Here is a 17728-nt window from a genome sequence, read left to right as displayed (position 1 = left end):
TCTCACGTAAGCGTACGTGTAAGGTCAGTCCGGGCCGCTTCATCCCACAATGCCGCCGAATCAAGATAGGACTAGTAACGGTAAGCAAATTGACCAAATCATCACCCACAACTACTTGTGTTCTACTCGTGCATATAATCTACGCATAGACCTAGCTCATGATGCCACTGTTGGGCAACGTAGTAATAATTCAAAAAAATTCCTACGTGTCACCAAGATCAATCTAGGAGATGCTAGCAATGAGAGAGAGGGAGTGCATCTTCATACCCTTGAAGATCGCTAACTAGAAGTGTTATAAGAACGCGGTTGATGGAGTCGTACTCGTGGCGATTCAAATCGCGAAAGATCCAATCCAAGCGCCGAACGGATGGTGCCTCCGCGTTCAACACACGTACAACCCGGGGATGCCTCCTCCTTCTTGATCCAGCAAGGGGGAAGGAGAAGTTGAGGGAGAACTCTGGCAGCATGACGACGTGGCGGTGGAGCTCATGGTTCTCCGGCAGAGCTTCGCCAAGCTTAACGGAGGAGGAGGAGGTGTAGGAGGGGGAGGGCCGCGCCAGGGGCTGAGGTGCGACTGCCTTCCCACCCCCCTCTATTTATAGGGTGAAGGGGAGAGGGGGCCGACCCACTTAGGTGCATCTAGAGTGGGGGGGGGCAAAGGGGGGAGACTTGCCACCCAAGCATGTCGAAGGCGCCCCCACCCCTTAGGGTTTCTAACCCTAGGAGCCTTGGGCCCTTGGGAGGGGGTGCACCAACCCACTAGGGGGCTGGTTCCCACCCATATTCAGCCCACTTGGTCCCCCGGGGTAGGTGGCCCCACCCGGTGGACCCCCGGACACCTTTCGGTGGTCCCCGTACAATACCGCTAACCCCCAAAACCTTTCCGGCGACTGAAACTAGACTTCCCATATATAAATCTCCACCTCCAGACCATTCTGGAACTCCTTGACGTCCGTGATCTCATCCGGGACTCCGAACAACTTTCGGTAACCACATACAATTTCCCATTACAACTCCAGCGTCACCTAACCTTAAGTGTGTAGACCCTATGGGTTCGGGAACCATGCAGACATGACCAATACATCTCTCCGACCAATAACCAATAGCGGGACCTGGATACCCATATTGGTTCCCACATGTTCCAGGACAATCTCATCGGATGAACCATGATGTCGGGGATTCAATCAATCCCGTATACAATTCCCTTTGTCCGTCGGTATGTTACTTGCCCGAGATTCGAACATCGGTATCCCCGTACCTCGTTCAATCTCATCACCGGCAAGTCTCTTTACTCGTTCCGTAACACATGATCCCGTGGCTAACTCCTTAGTCACATCGAGCTCATTATGATGATGCATTACCGAGTGGGCCTAGAGATACCTCTCCGCCATATAGAGTGACAAATCCCAGTCTCGATTCGTGCCAACCAAACAGACACTTTCGGAGATACTTGTAGTGCACCTTTATGGTCACCCAGTTATGTTGTGACGTTTGATACACCCAAAGCATTTCTACGGTATCCGGGAGTTGCACAATATCATGGTCTAAGGAAAGATACTTGACATTAGAAAAGCTTTAGCAAACAAACTACACGATCTTGTGCTATGCTTAGGATTGGGTCTTGTCCATCACATCATTCTCCTAATGATGTGATCTTGTTATCAATGACATCCAATGTCCATGGTTAGGAAACCATAACCATCTATTGATCAATGAGCTAGTCAACTGGAGTCTCACTAGGGACATGTTGTGGTCTATGTATTCGCACATGTATTACGGTTTCTGGTTAATACAGCTATAGCACGAACAATAGAAAATTATCATGAACAAGGAAATATAATAATAAATATTTTATTATTGCCTCTAGGGCATATTTCCAACTGAGTTTCAGGGCATTTGGAGAACTTTTTGGTGACATCTTTCTTCCTCTGAAAAATTTCTGATATTTTTAGTGACTCAAAATAAAAGTGAATCAAACTCAACAAAATTGGTAGCAACTTCTCCCACAAGTGCCTATAGGCTATATCATGCATCAAAACTACTTGAGACCATATAATTTTGACATGCAAGCTCAAGACCTTTGGTCACCACAACAGCAAAAATTGCAATATATAAAGCACTGGAACAAAAACTAATTGGACCAATGGAGGAGTTAGATACCGAAGAACACTCCCCCAAAACAATTTGCAAATGGAGCTTTGCACAAGGAGATCGAAAATGGCAGCAAGAGGAGCAAGAACACGGGTTTGAGCAACAAGATTATTTTTTTCTGGAGGAAGACGAAGTGGATGGGTACTGGAATAAGTGAGGGGGACCCACGTGGGACCCACAAGCCACCAGGGCATGTCAGGGGGGTGGCGCCCCCAGGCCTTATGGCCCCCTGGTGCAGCCCCCTGGTGTGTTCTCAGTGCCAAAATTTCTTAAATATTCTATAAAAATCATACTAAATATTCAGGACATTTGGAGAACTTTTATTTTCGGGACATTTTTTATTGCACGAATAATTCAGAAAACAGACAAATAATACTAATTTTGCTTTATTTACTCTAAATAATAGGAAGTAAAAAGTGGGTATAGAAAGTTGTGTTTTCTAAATTCATCCACCTCATGCCCATCAAAAGGAATCTATTAACAAGGTTGATCAAGTCTTATTAACAAACTTCTTCCGAATGAGATGAAACAGGAGAATTTTTGAATAACACTAGGTTACCTCAACATGAATATGCATGTCCCCAACAATAAGAATATCATATTTGTTTTTGACAGCAGGAAGAGGGAATTCAAAACCTCCAATAGTGATTGTTGAAATTTTTCCAATAGAATTGATACTATTCACTTGAGGTTGTTTCCTTGGAAAGTGTACCGTATGCTCATTACCATTAACATGAAAAGTGACATTGCCCTTGTTGCAATCAATAACAGCCCCTGCAGTATTCAAAAAAGGTCTTCAAAGGATGATCGGCATACTGTTGTCTTCAGGAATATCAAGAATAACAAAGTCCGTTAAGATAGTAACATTTGCAACTACGATAGGTACATCCTCACAATTACCGATGGGTATGATAGCTGATTTATCAGCCATTTGCAAAATGGTTCCAGTAGGTGTCAACTTATTCAATTCAAGTCTATGATATAAAGAGAAAGACATAACACAAACACCGGCTCCAAGATCACATAAAGCAGTTTTAACATAGTTTCTTTTAATAGAGCATGATATAGTTGGTATTCCTTGATCTCCAAGTTTCCTTGGTATTCCACCCTTAAAAGTATAATTAGCAAGCATGGTGGAAATTTCAGCTTCTGCTATCTTTCTTTTATTTGTAACAATATCTTTTATATACTTAGCATAAGGAGACATTTTCAGAATATCAGTTAAAAGCATACGCAAAAAGACAAGTCTAAGCATTCCAACAAAGCACTCAAAATGATCATCATCCTTTTTCTTAGATGGTTTAGGAGGAAAGGGCATGGGTTTCTGAACCCATGATTCTCTTTCTTTACCATGTTCCTAGCAATGAAGTCTCTCTTATCATAACGTTGATTCTTAGGTTGTGGGTTATCAAGATCAACAACAGGTTCTACCTCCGCATCATTATCATTACTAGGTTGAACATCAACATGAACATCATCATTAACATTAGCACTAGGTTCATATTCATCACCAGGTTATATCTCAGCATCAGAAATAGAAATATCATTTGGATTCTCAGGTGTGTCTATAGCAGGTTCACTATAAGCATGCAAAGTCCTATCACTTTCCTTTTTTCCTTTTTGAAGGACTAGGGGCATCAGTATTAATTCTCTGAGAATCTTGCTCAATTCTCTTAGGATGGCCCTCAGGATACAAAGGTTCATGGGTCATTTTACCTCCTCTAGTCATGACCCTAACAACATTATCATTGTTCTTAATATTAACTCATTTAGCAATTCATTCTGAGCTTTGAGAACTTGTTCTACTTGAGTTTTCACCATGGAAGCATGCTTACTAATAATCTTAAGATCGTTAACATTTCTACTCATATAATTACCCAAGCAGTCAAGCATATAATCATTACATTTCAATTTTCTACTAACATAAGCATTGAAATTTTCTTGTTTAACAATAAAATAATCAAACTCATCCAAGCATTGACTAGCAGACTTATTATGAGGGATATCACCTTCATCAAATCTATAGAGAGAATTTACCTCTACTACCTGTGTCGGGGCATTAAGACCATGTATTTCTGCAATAGGTGGTAAATTCTTAATATCATCAACTTTAATACCTTTCTCTTTCATACATTTCTTTGCCTCTTGCATATCTTCAGGACTGAGAAATAGAATACCTCTTTTCTTTGGAGTTGGCTTAGGAGTTGGTTTAGGAAGAGTCCAATCATTATCATTACTCATTATATTATTCAATAGTAGTTCAGTTTGCTCAACAGTTCGTTCCCTGAAAACACAACCAACACAACTATCTAGGTGGTCCCTAGAAGCATCAGTTAGTCCAGTATAAAAGATACCAAGTATTTCATTTTTCTTGAGAGGATGATCATGCAAACCATTAAGTAATTGGAGAAGCCTCCCCCAAGCTTGCGGGAGACTCTCTTCTTCAATTTGCACAAAGTTAAATATTTCCTTCAAAGTAGCTTGTCTCTTATGAGCAGGGAAATATTTTCCAGAGAAGTAGTAAATCATATCCTGGGGACTACGCACACAACCAGGAGCAAGAGAATTAAATCATAACTTAGCATCACCCTTTAACGAGAAAGGAAACAACTTAAGAATATAGTAATAACGATTTTTTTCTCATGAGCTAATAGGGTGGCTATATCATTCAATTTAGTAAGATGTGCCACAACAGTTTCAGATTCATACACTACAAAAAAAAACACTTCCGTGATGATACGTGTTTGTCACAGTAGGTCATGTTTTCTGTCATGCATGTACATCCATGAGGATTTTATGACAGAATCAAGATAGTCATACCTGTGTTGTCGTAGAAGTGTTCCATGACATTACCAAAATTATCATCACAGAAGTGTCCACTTCCATGACGATAAATCGCGCGTCATAGAAGTGCTTTCGTCAAGGGTGACCGACACGTGGCATCCACCGTAATGAAACGCTGTTAAGCTATCGGGTCTGGTTTTGGATCCGACAACCCGTTAACAGCCTCGACCAATGGGGATTTTCCATGTGTAAAATCACCATCGACTGGAGGAAACACGTGTCGGCTCACCGTTGGGATAGATGTCATCCACTCATTGGACCGAAGGCGCCTATGATACATCGACACGTGGCACGACCCAACAGAGGCCCATTCCTGTGAAGCCGGCCCATTTGACTTGGTCAAAAGGCGGCGGGCCGACCCACGGAAAGCCTGTTGAAGGCTTGTTCACATATAGCCCATTACAGCCCGCTAACCCAGGGCCCATTACGACCTATCCGAATTAGGCCCAATAGCGTATCTGGGCCGTCCAATATGATTCCAGCCCATTTTAACTTCTAGCCCATGTATGGCCCATGACGTCTTTCAGCCCATATGTGGCCCTCTATAACTCTTGGCCCATTAATGGCCCGTGGTGAAACTAGCCCGTAATGAACAGTGTATCACTTTATACCCATTAACGACTTGTGGTGAAACTGACCCATAATGAATAGTGTATCACTTTATACCCATTAACGGCCCATTATTCTGTTGGGCCGTTTCCAGCCCATGTTATCTTTCGGCCTTCTTAGGGCCCATTTATTCTTGGGCTCATTTCCAGCATTCATTTACTTATGGCCCATTACTGTCATTTTCTGCTTGTGGGCCAAATTTAGCTCGTGGTTACCGTCGGCCCATTTGTGGATCGTTAATACGTTGGGACATTTTCATAGCATCATCAAATACGACCGATTAATGACGGCCCATTATGGTCGGCCCATGAACGGACAATTCCAACTCTAGCCCGTTTATGGACATAATGCGGTATGTTATTGGCCCATGTTTGGCCAACCAATCATACGGCCTGTAGAAGGTCCATTGATGATACGGCTCGTAGAAGGCCCATTGTGTCTACAACCCGTAGAAAGCCCATTGTTTCTACGCCCTGTAGAAGGCCCATTATTTCTACGTCCATTAGAAGGCCCATTGTTTCTACGGCCCATAGGAGGCCCATGGTAACTATAGTAAATATGTAGCCCATGGTTATTGTGGCCTAGTTTTAAAAAATAGGTTATTGCGGCCACTAGCAAACTGCGGAAAAAGAACTCCACTGACTACAAGCAAACAAGTGAACAAGACAATAAGGAAATAAATAAGCAAGCAACTTACGCTAGGCTATCACGGCTATTACACATATTACATCCACTGGGCATCAAAGTTCATCACCAGTGCAAATGTAGGGAACAAAGAAGCATATCATATACACTGGTTGTCAAAGTTGGCAACCAGTGCAAATAAATGCCGCAACAAAACAAGTCCAGAACTGAAACCACTTCAGAAGAGCTCAAGAAATAATATACTGGGTACCCATAATGCTGGCAAGATGCTTATCAAGCTTATTAACTTTCTCTTGTTTGACGTTTAAATCCTCTAGCACTTGTTGTTGCACCAGAAAGTATGCATCTGAATTCTGCAGGGACTTCCTCAGTCCTTCGGCTTCCTGTCGCATAACATCTGATCGATGTATTTCAACTTGAAGTTGAGACTCAAGAAGCCAAACTGATTTGGGCAGCGAGTTCGAAGAGCTGGTGCCAGCTGTAGTAGCCAGTAACTCGAACACTACATCAAGACAAGACTTTGAGGTTGTCTCAGTGTCTTTAATATAGTTTTTATCAGCTTTCTTGGAGACCAATAGGGATGTCTCATTATCTTGAACCTTATCTGCATTACTTCCTTTACCATTGCATAATGGGGTACTCTTCTCCAATATTTTATCCGCATTCTAAAAGAGAAATAAACAAACAAATCACATGTTTACAATATAGTATATGAAACTCATTTTGGTAAACCAGTTCAGTAGTAAGGTGGACAAGATAACAACATGAAACAAACATATATCTATGTAGTATTGTCACTGTATGGTATATATCATTCTAGTTTATGTTGCCAAATCAAGAAAGATATAGTTTGAATCATATCTATTTAAGACAAAGCAGCATAGACATAATATAGTGTGGGAAACTACACAACAATAGCAACACTTGTAATGTGCATGGCATGAGAACATAACTGTTTATTCAATTGAAACTGAAATCAACATAGAGCAAGTTACAACAGCAAACACGTTAAAGAAACAGGTTTAAAACATACCTGTTGCGCCATTGGACTTTCAATCGCATCCTTCAAATTTGAAATTAGTTGGTATGAGTAAATATAGTGATGCAAGAGCAAAGTAGTATGAACCATAGCTACGAAACCTGACCTAAGAACAATTCTTCTTCTACTATAAGTGTTGACTTGGGGTTCGGAGTGGTGGTCCTCGTGCTTTGGGCACTGCAGTTGCCTTACTAACTGCTCGTGTTTGGGTGCTCTGTGGTGGAGACGGTGTTGTGTCAACTGGAGCTGGGTTACTATCTGCTGGGGTTGGGGTTAGAAGGGGTGTAGCTGGTTCTCTGTCCAACTGGGTAGGGGTACAATCTGCGTGAGTCTGGGTTATGTGTGGTGGGGTTGGTTCTTGGGCAAGTACAACCATGGTTCTATCTGCATCGACAGGTAGCACGATCTTTTCTGAAGACCGTGTTTTTACTCCCACAGATACTGTCATACCCCCCTCCAATTGAAATAGCGATAAACAAGAAAATTAATTAAATGTACATACATTGTAAGATAAACAGGTGCAATGGATAGTAGGGAAGAAACCAGGGCATGAAATAATTCACATTTATGTTGTCTAACCAAACAAAATAACATGACATAATTTCACATATATGATGGCTAATTAAACAGGATGGCATGACACAATTTCACATGTATGATGGCTAACTAAACAGGATAGAATAACATACTTCAAAATATGATGACTATGTAAACATGATGACATGATATAACTATACGATGTGTCTATTAAAGTGGTTGGCATGCCATAAATCACAAACATGCCGTAGATCGAAACATGATGGCATGATATAATTCACGGATAGAATGACATAATTAAAAATATGATGACTATGTAAACATGATGAGATGGTATAACTATATTATGTCTTTAGAAAATGGCTTGGCATGCCATAATTCAGATACATGCTGTCTATGTAAACATCATGGCATGATATAATTCAAATATATGATTTATATACTAAGCAAGTGAGTAGAGGGCAATCGCATATATGATGTGTCAACTAAGGAGATGTCATTCAATATTGTGTATATGATGTAAAAAACTAAGCATTGCAATACAACATATGCATGATATGAGTAATATAACCCTGCCAAGTTTGAGCATACACCTCATGGGGATAATATGACTGGTCATCTGCCTCTGAATCCTCCTCTAAAGAGCTATCTCCAGCAAGATATCTGCTTCAGCAGGTAGCATTGTCTTCTCTGAAGACCCTGTTTTCACTCCAGATTTCTCCATCACCAATTCAAATGGCTGATGCAGAGGAAGAGCAGTTGAATATACAAACATTATTGATAAATGCAATGAGAAATACAAAAAAAGGACAACATGATGTAATTCACATATATGACGCTTGGCTAAACAGCATGGCATTGCATAATTCACATATATAATGCCTTGCAACAAGATAGCATTGCATAATTCACATATATAATGTCTTGCAACAAAATGGCATTGCATATTTCACATATATGGTAGTTAGACACTAAACAGGTGGCATTCACACAAAGCATGTCTAAACTAAGCAAATGACATAGCAATGCAAGATACCATACGCACGATATGAGCAACATAACCCTGCCAAGTTAGAGCATGCACCTTGGGGGGGGGAATAGGACTGGTCATCTGTCTTTGAATCCTGCTCTAAGGAGCTATCCGTAACCAGCAAGACATGCACTTTGTCAGATAGCATTGTCTGCTCTGAAGACCTTGTTTTCACTCCAGATTTTTCCATGACCGTGCCGAATGAGTGATGCACAGGAAGAGTAATTGAATGTTCTAAAATTGTTGACAAATTTAACACGTAATAAAAAAATGATGGCATGATATAATTCACATATAAGATGACTGGTTAACCAGGGTGGCATTGCAAAATTCACATATATGATGCCTGGCTAAACAAGATGGCATTGCATGATTCACATATACGATAAAGAAACTAAATAGATGCCATTGACACAAAGCATGTCTAAACTAAGCAGAAGACATCTTTGATGTATACAGTAAGCAATGCAAGGCACCATATGCATGATATTACCAACATCAGCATGCCAAGTTAGAGCGTAGACCTCAAGGGGTAAATAGGAGTGGTCTTCTCCTTCTGAATCCCCCTCAGAACAGTTATCTTCCTCTTGATTACGATCCAAAATGGGTGGAGGGGGGCTGCCTTTGCACCCACCATGGAGCGATGTCTGCATGAAATTTTATTGCCACGCAAGGCTCGTCTCTTTTGCTCTACATGTTCAGTTCCATTGTGTACAATAACTTACATGCATAGGAATAAAACATAGTGAGATTATGTAAGGAGTGCATGCACAAATCCAGAGTGATGGTATCAAACTATGGATAGACCCAAAACCAAAGATAGCAGGCAGATAATAGCTTTAGTTAAAAATACAGATAATGGCTTCTTTAATGTTTGTTTGCACCCAACATGAAACTCATAGTAGACACCCGAGATTAACCAGATAGTAGACAGATAGTACTGATTGTTGCCCCAATATGTACCCCACAACCATTTAAAAAACTCAAGTTTCAACATTAATTTGGACCTGACAAGGAGTTTAATAGGCGAACAGGATGATAAAGTAGCATGTCATCATATTAAGCGATTGATAACATAAGCAGACACGAAAGAGTGTGACCTCTCTTGCGGACCTATGTAGTCCTCAAGGTCATCTTCTCAGTTGATGATGGTAATGCAGTTGTCGTGGCTGCCGGCGGCGGGGAAGAAGATCTAAGGCGATGAAAGACAATCTGGAGAGCGGATCCCTGCTGTGGTGAACCCTTCCATCGTTGGAGCAGCTGAGCTGGGGTGGAACACAGCGCCGCAGGAGCAGGACAAACCACACAAGGTTTTCTTTGACACATATCTGTAACAGAAGTAATTGTGTAAGGGCTTGTTTGAATTTGAGGATTCTAACAATGGAAGGATAGGAAATAGACATGAATAGGATAGGAATGCACGTGCAAAACAGAGAATCTAAGAACACATGATTTCTGCTAATCTGGATGTTTGATTCACAAGAATTGGAAGATCACGAAATGCAAAGAAGCATGGTGAGATTAAGTCAAACCACAAGAAGATGTACAATTATAATGCTATTATGCTACTATCTCTTAGTCTTGTGCTTCATGAATAGGAATTTGAAAAGGAGGACAAGTGGAAATTAAAATTCCTATGGTTTTTCTTTCAAGGAGACACTAAAGGAAAAAATCCTATAGTTTTGCTTTGCTCCATTCCTTTGAACCAAATTCATGAATAGTAGTACCATAGGAAACTTTCCAATTCCTATGTTTTTCATTCACTTTTCCTTTCAAGCACTGGCGATTCTAGTAGGCAGGCTTGAGCAAGGAAAAGCCTACACTAAAAAAATGTTTTTGTGCTACTTCTATTACTTTGGAACCATGCCACTGCCCTACTAGCTCAACTCCCAGGCCCATCGACAAATGCACAACTCAAACACGCAGAGATAAATAATGATGGTGTTCAACAGAGTCCACCACGGATAGCTAAGTTGCCTGGTACCTCACTGCTTGTCATATAGTAGAATAAAATAATCGCATTTCACGTTACTACGTGTGCTCAGTGGACAATATATATAACATGTAGAGTAAAAAAGAGATGCAACAAGTGTACAACCTCTTAGGCGAAGCCATGTCGATCTCAGCGCGATTGGGTTGGCCGGTGAGGATGCTTCGGCTGACTTGGCTGTCGGAGGAGGGGAAGAGGATCTTAGGCGTCTGGAGATGGAGCCCGAGGTACTGCTTCGCTGTGATGGAGGGTTTCGTTGTTGGAGCCGCTCCGTTGAGTTGTACGACACCGAGGGTGAAGCAGGAAAAGAGAGACAACATTAACGTGAGTGGAATTCTAATAGCATCTCCAATAGATGACGTAAAATACATAACGACAAAGTGCTAGATGTAAAATACATCAGCCACTCATCTCTGAACTTAACTGTCGAAACTGAATTTAACTGTTGAAACTGAACTTAACTGTCGAAACTGAATTTTGCTGTCAAAACAGAATTTTATTGTCGAAACTGAACGCACTAGAGGTGAGGCTACATGTCAGTCGACTAACTTTTTCATCTCTGGTCAGTCAATTTTGCAGCCGTTGGATACGAAATCAAGGGCCTGCAGTTCATCTTCAACCTCCACCCCCCTGAGCCGCCAACCACCACCGCCCAAACAACCGCCCCCCGCCTCTCGCGGCCGGCGGTGCGCCGCCCCGCCCGCCCCAAAAACACTCCCCACCGCTAGTCTGCCGCCGCCCTGGCCATCCCTCTAGGCCCCCCGTGCCGAGATTTTTCTCCAGCGATCCCCACGCCACCACCCCACCAACACCGGCGACCACCGCCCCACCTTGAACCCTAAGATAGATAGTGGGGTATGTCGTGGTTTTGTCACGGCAGATGTCCTCATGAAGGTACTTAGTCGTGGAGCCATCGCTACGGGTTAACTTGAAGGGGTTAAAGCGGACGCAAAGACACAAAGCTTTATACTAGTTCGGCCCCTTCAATGAAGGTAAAAGCCTACGTCTAGTTGTGATGGAATTGATGTGGTCACGATGACTAGGGAGCAAACAAGCTTCGCCTAGGCTCGAGTTGTTGTTGTCTGTCCTTGAACCGCCGCCGGATCGTCCCCTTATATACACGGGTGACGCCCGTCGGTTCATAGAGTCCCACACTGTCGGGGGGTGCTGATTCCACCGACACCTATGGGGACAGGGCCCCTTTTGGTTCGGTGGGGGGCGGAGAGCGCACAAAGAGCGGATCGAGGCAGTGCACGCGGGCGATTTTACCCAGCTTCGGGCCGCACGGATGCGTAAAACCCTACTGCTGCTTGTTTGTGTATATTGGATTCTTGCTCAGGAGCGATGGACGCTGCCAGACTGAGCGTGAGAGTGTTCCTGGTGTTGAATGAGCTGAACTGGCCGAACCTCCGAACCCTTTCTACGTTGCGCTTGGGCCTCCTTTTATGCTCTCAAGGGGTCACCGACAGGGGGCAACGTAGACAAGAAGGGTAAAAATGGAAAAGGATGCGGTAGGTGCAGCTACCGCTTACTTTGGATACAGTGCGCCCTACCTAACTCTGACGGCAGGGGACAAGGGCATTAAATGCCTGTCTGAGTCTCCTAAACAGTGCAAAAAGTGACCGTTTGGAGCGCCACCGTTTGCCGCGATGGGCTTCTCTTCATCTCCGCTTGCCACCACGTACCCCTAGCTGCACGGCCTCCTGCCACGTGTGCTTGGGAGAGTCCCAGAGCGACACGTTAGCAGGTGTGCTGGAGCGCGGGCACGAAGTGGGGGTTTCCCGCGGCAAGCTCCTTGCCGCGGCCGTCGTCTTGTCGCGTCCGGAAGCTTGTCGCTCGCCGGATCTTGCCGGGACGCAGGGCGCGTCGTGGCAAGCTTTCTTGGTATGCCTTGAGTGGCCTTCCCGGCAAGCTCCTCTTGCCGGGGTCTTGTCTCTTCCCGGCAAGATCCTCTTGCCGGGGCCTTGGTTGGCCTTCCCGGCAAGCTCCTCTTGCCGGGGCCTTGGTTGGCCTTCCCGGCAAGCTCCTCTTGTCGGGGCCTTGGTTGGTCTTCCCGGCAAGCTCCTCTTGCCGGGGCCTTGGTTTGAGTACTTTGTTCTTGAATGGTCTTCAAGGGAACCACGGAGGGTCCTGGCGGTCACCCGGCAAGCCTTGCCGCGGGGCGCTGCAACTGCCCGTGCACGAGTTCGGGGTAATAGGGTACCCCTACTCTAGTACACCGACAGGAGCCCCCGGGCCTGGGCCATACACGGTGCCGAGCGCTGTTGGGCCAGGCCCAAAATAGTGCACGGGCATGCGTGGCCTAGGTCACACCGCATATCTCTCCGCTCCCACCGCGCACGCCCAGAACGACACGCATCAAACGCGGCGTCGTGGGTGAGATCGTGGGTGGCGTGCGTGGGGCTAAGCCCCCCGAGCATGCGTCAGGCCACGATGATGGGGACGGTTCACGCCCTCCTCCCTAAACGGAGGTAGGTGTGGGGGCGTGGTGCATTTACTGGACGGGGCTGGTGCGCGGTTTTCGGGACGTCCACTCCCCGCGTTCACGGGGCGAAGCGAGGCCGCCTCATCTATCTCCTTGGTTCTGCATCCCCGCCACGCGGCTCCCATGCGCTTGGGGTCACGGACGGTGGAGTGGGAAACTGGGCCGTCGCGAGCGGGTTGGCCCCGACTCCCTGCCCTTCCCGTGTCTTGATTTGCTGAGCGGGGCGGCCGAGCCCCCACCTCGCTCCTTTATAAAGAGCGGGATGGGAGCACAGAAACCCGCACTCTCTCATCTTCTCCTTTCTTCAGCTTCTGCTCCCCTTTCTCTCATCTGCCATGGAGAAAGGGAACCCAGGCCCTTCATCGGTGGCGGCGAGGGTCGCCGCCAGACAGCGCATCTCTCCCTCTTCCGCGCCCGTGGTGGCAGCGCCAGCCATAAGGGGAAGAGGGAGGGGGTGAGGTCGCGGACGAGGTCGAGGACAAGGTCGAGGCGGTCGGGGAAGAGGCGGACGGGGAGGCGCGTCAGCTTCACCTCCGCCGGCGGCTTCTCCCCCCACGGCGGTCCATATAGGGGACGGCCCTTGCGAGTTCTTCGTCAGGCTGCGCCGGGCGCCTCGTCGTCGCCTCCGGCTTCCAGCTCCGTTTGCGCGCGCGATGGAAGTGGACCCGCCCGAGATGCTGAGACTGCACATGAGGGGCTGTGGGATCAGCGGCACGCGAGTCCGCGTTGCATTCCCAGCCCCTAATGTGATGTATCTTGATCGAGGGTGGAAGACGTTCGCCCGCATCCACAGCTTGACGGAGGGGTTTACCCTCCATTTTAAGTTGATGGAGGGCGATCTCCTCTCCGTCAAGGCCTTCGGGTGCTTCGGCACTCGGGCGAAGTGCTGCGTGGACAGCTCCTCCGACAGCGAAGGCTCCTCCTCGAGCGAGAGCGACGAGGAGGGGAGCGACAGCGACGACGAGGGTAGCGGGCGGCGGGGTAGCGGGTCCGACTAGGTGTCGGGCGCTGCTTTGCGCGGCACCGGCGACCCCATCATCCGCGTCGCCGGCTTCTTGAACTCCCCGGGGTCGTCTCCTTGGGCGGCTGGCGTAGGGAGGCTGCGGAAGGGGAAGAGGGCAGGCGACAAGGCCGTCAAGCTGGAGTACGAGGGCGTGGTGCCCTCGATAGCGTGCTGACGCCCTGCCGCCCCGTCTTCGAGCCCCGCTTCCAGCGCCGCCGTCGCCATCCAGCCTTCGGACGGCCCCGGGATGTTCTCTTGGTGTCTTCTGGCACCCGTAGCTCGCCTAGGCACCCCTTTTGCCCTTTTCGCCTCCTTGACCTACCTCCTGAAAAGAGGGACAGGAAAGGGATTACGGGCATCTTATCTTTTCAATTTGTAAGCCTTCGGGCCTTAGCTGTATCTAGAACTTGTAATCCTCTCTTTCATGTTTTTCATCCTCTATGGACTGTACCTGAGGGGGATGTTTTTTAATGAAAAGGGGATGCTTGCCGGGTTATTTGTCTCGCGAGTTAAACCCACTCCAAGGAGCAAATCCTTGGTATCCCTCGGACAGACATTTCATCTCCCGGCAACAGACCCTGCCGCCTTCCCACGTCGCTCGACCTTTCTCACGCTTTTGACGGAGGCAAGAACGAGGTGGGTGCGGTCTCCTCGTTTCATCCCTTTGCTGCTGCGACTACGACCAAACTTGGCCCCGAGAACGAGCCCCAGGGCCTAGAGTCGAGGGAGCACGGCAGTTTCCGGGAAGAAACGTGGTTTCGCATTCCCCAGTCCATAAGAGGATGCATGATGAGGGATAAAAGACTTATCTGATATTGCAGCCCCCGACAACTCTGGTTTGCCGTGGACGATTCTTGGCACTCACAGCCCCCAGCGATACTGGCTTGCCGGGAAGGCTTTTATCTTCAGCAGAGAACTTTGACGTTCTCGATGCCGGCTTCCGGCAAGCTTGTTGCCAGGAAGGCTTTCATCTTCAGCAGATAACTTTGACGTTCTCGATGTCGGCTTCCGGCAAACTTGTTGCCAGGAAGGCTTTCATCTTCAGCAGAGAACTTTGACGTTCTCGATGACGGCTTCCGGCAAGCTCGTTGCCAGGAAGACTTTTACCTTCAGCAGAGAACTTTGACATTCTCGATGCCGGCTTCCGGCAAGCTTGTTGCCAGGAAGGCTTTCATCTTCAGCAGAGAACTTTGACGTTCTCGATGCCGGCTTCCGGCAAACTTGTTGCCAGGAAGGCTTTCATCTTCAGCAGAGAACTTTGACGTTCTCGATGCCGGCTTCCGGCAAGCTCGTTGCCAGGAAGACTTTTACCTTCAGCCGAGAACTTTTACGTTCTCGATGCCGGCTTCCGGCAAGCTTGTTGCCAGGAAGGCTTTTATCTTTAGCAGAGAACTTTGACGTTCTCGATGCCGGCTTCCGGCAAGCTTGTTGCCAGGAAGGCTTTCATCTTCAGCAGAGAACTTTGACGTTCTCGATGCCGGCTTCCGGCAAACTTGTTGCCAGGAAGGCTTTCATCTTCAGTAGAGAACTTTGACGTTCTCGATGCCGGCTTCCGGCAAACTTGTTGCCAGGAAGGCTTTCATCTTCAGCAGAGAACTTTGATGTTCTCTATGCCGGCTTCCGGCAAGCTTGTTTCCAGGAAGGCTTTCATCTTCAGCATAGAACTTTGACGTTCTCGATGCCGGCTTCCGGCAAGCTTGTTGCCAGGAAGGCTTTCATCTTCAGCAGAGAACTTTGACGTTCTCGATGCCGGCTTCCGGCAAGGTCGTTGCCGGAAAGGCTTATGGCGAAGAACTTCGTCGTTCTTGACGCCGGCTCCCGACAAGATTGTTGCCGGAAAGGCTTATGGTGAAGAACTTCGTCGTTCTTGACGCCGGCTCCCGGAAAGATCGTTGCCGGAAAGGCTTATGGCGAAGAACTTCGTCGTTCTTGACGCCGGCTCCCGGCAAGATCGTTGCCGGAAAGGCTTATGGCGAAGAACTCCGTCGTTCTTGACGCTGGCTCCCAGCAAGATCGTTGCCGGAAAGGCTTATGGCGAAGAACTTCGTCGTTCTTGACGCCGGCTCCCGACAAGATCGTTGCCGGAAAGATTGGCCCTAGGGGCGTTGCCAGCCCCCGGGCCATGACTGCATCTAAACATGACAAGTGATTAGCATCCGAAGTGCACTTAACTCGCTTGCGGATTTTGACCTTTGCTGCATATCCCCTATACCTGCTGGAATGCTTTCCGGTGCGTACGATCCAGCCAGTAGCGCTTGAGGGAACGGGCCCTTAGCGGCTATTCGGGAATAACGCCTCCCGGAAAGGTTTACCTTCTTGGTTCTAGCGCAACCGCACAAGTTGCCGAGCGGACTCGAGGCAACATGGAGCGCAACTAGCCCCGAGAAGGCTCCTCGGCATATAGGTCTATGCAGAAATCTCAAATAAATAGTGCATGCTATCTTCCTGTTCAACCTCTCTTTGTACGTCCACCCTACGCTTTCTAGGGAAACTTGCCGGTGCAGGCACCCTTGCCGCGAGCGCCGAGTGCGGAACTTCAGCAGCCTGCTGGCGGGGTCGCTACCGACAAGCAATCTTGTCGCAACTAGTTGCAGCTCACTTAAGTTGTTGAGCGGACTCGAAACAAAGTAAGGGCGCTAGCGGCTCACTTAAGTTGCTGAGCGGACTCGAAGCAAAGTAAGGGCGCTAGCAGCTCACTTAAGTTGTTGAGCGGACTCGAAACAGAGTAAGGGCGCAACTAGCTACGAGTTGATTCCTCCGCGCACAGGTTTTCCGTACAAAGAACAAGATCTCCGAGGCGGATAACCTTATACAGAAAGGAAATATCTAAGGTCTCGCATGACTTAGCTTTTTCTGTTGCCGCACTGGCGTCGTTCTTTTACTCGCCCGCTCCTTAGGATCCATGATAATGAAGAACAGCTGAGCCTTGTGTGCCCGCCGGATCGGATTCGCACAATCTCGACGCCCCCTACCTGGCACGCCAGAGATGTCGGGGGGGATGCTGATTCCACCAACACCTATGGGGACAGGGCACCTTTCGGTTCGGTGGGGGGCGGAGAGCGCACAAAGAGCGGATCGAGGCGGTACACGCGGGCGATTTTACCTAGCTTCGGGCCGCACGGATGCGTAAAACCCTACTGCTGCTTGTTTGTGTATATTGGATTCTTGCTCAGGAGCGATGGACACTACCAGACTGAGCGTGAGAGTGTTCCTGGTGTTGAATGAGCCGAACTGGCCGAACCTCCGAACCCTTTCTACGTTGCGCTTGGGCCTCCTTTTATGCTCTCAAGGGGTCACCGACAGGGGGCAACGTAGACAAGAAGGGTAAAAATGGAAAAGGATGCGGTAGGTGCAGCTACCACTTATTGTGGATACAGTGCGCCCTACCTAACTCT

Source organism: Triticum dicoccoides, chromosome 4B (assembly GCF_002162155.2).
Source record: "Triticum dicoccoides isolate Atlit2015 ecotype Zavitan chromosome 4B, WEW_v2.0, whole genome shotgun sequence".
NCBI lineage: Eukaryota > Viridiplantae > Streptophyta > Magnoliopsida > Poales > Poaceae > Triticum > Triticum dicoccoides.
This window is presented reverse-complemented; position numbering follows the sequence as displayed.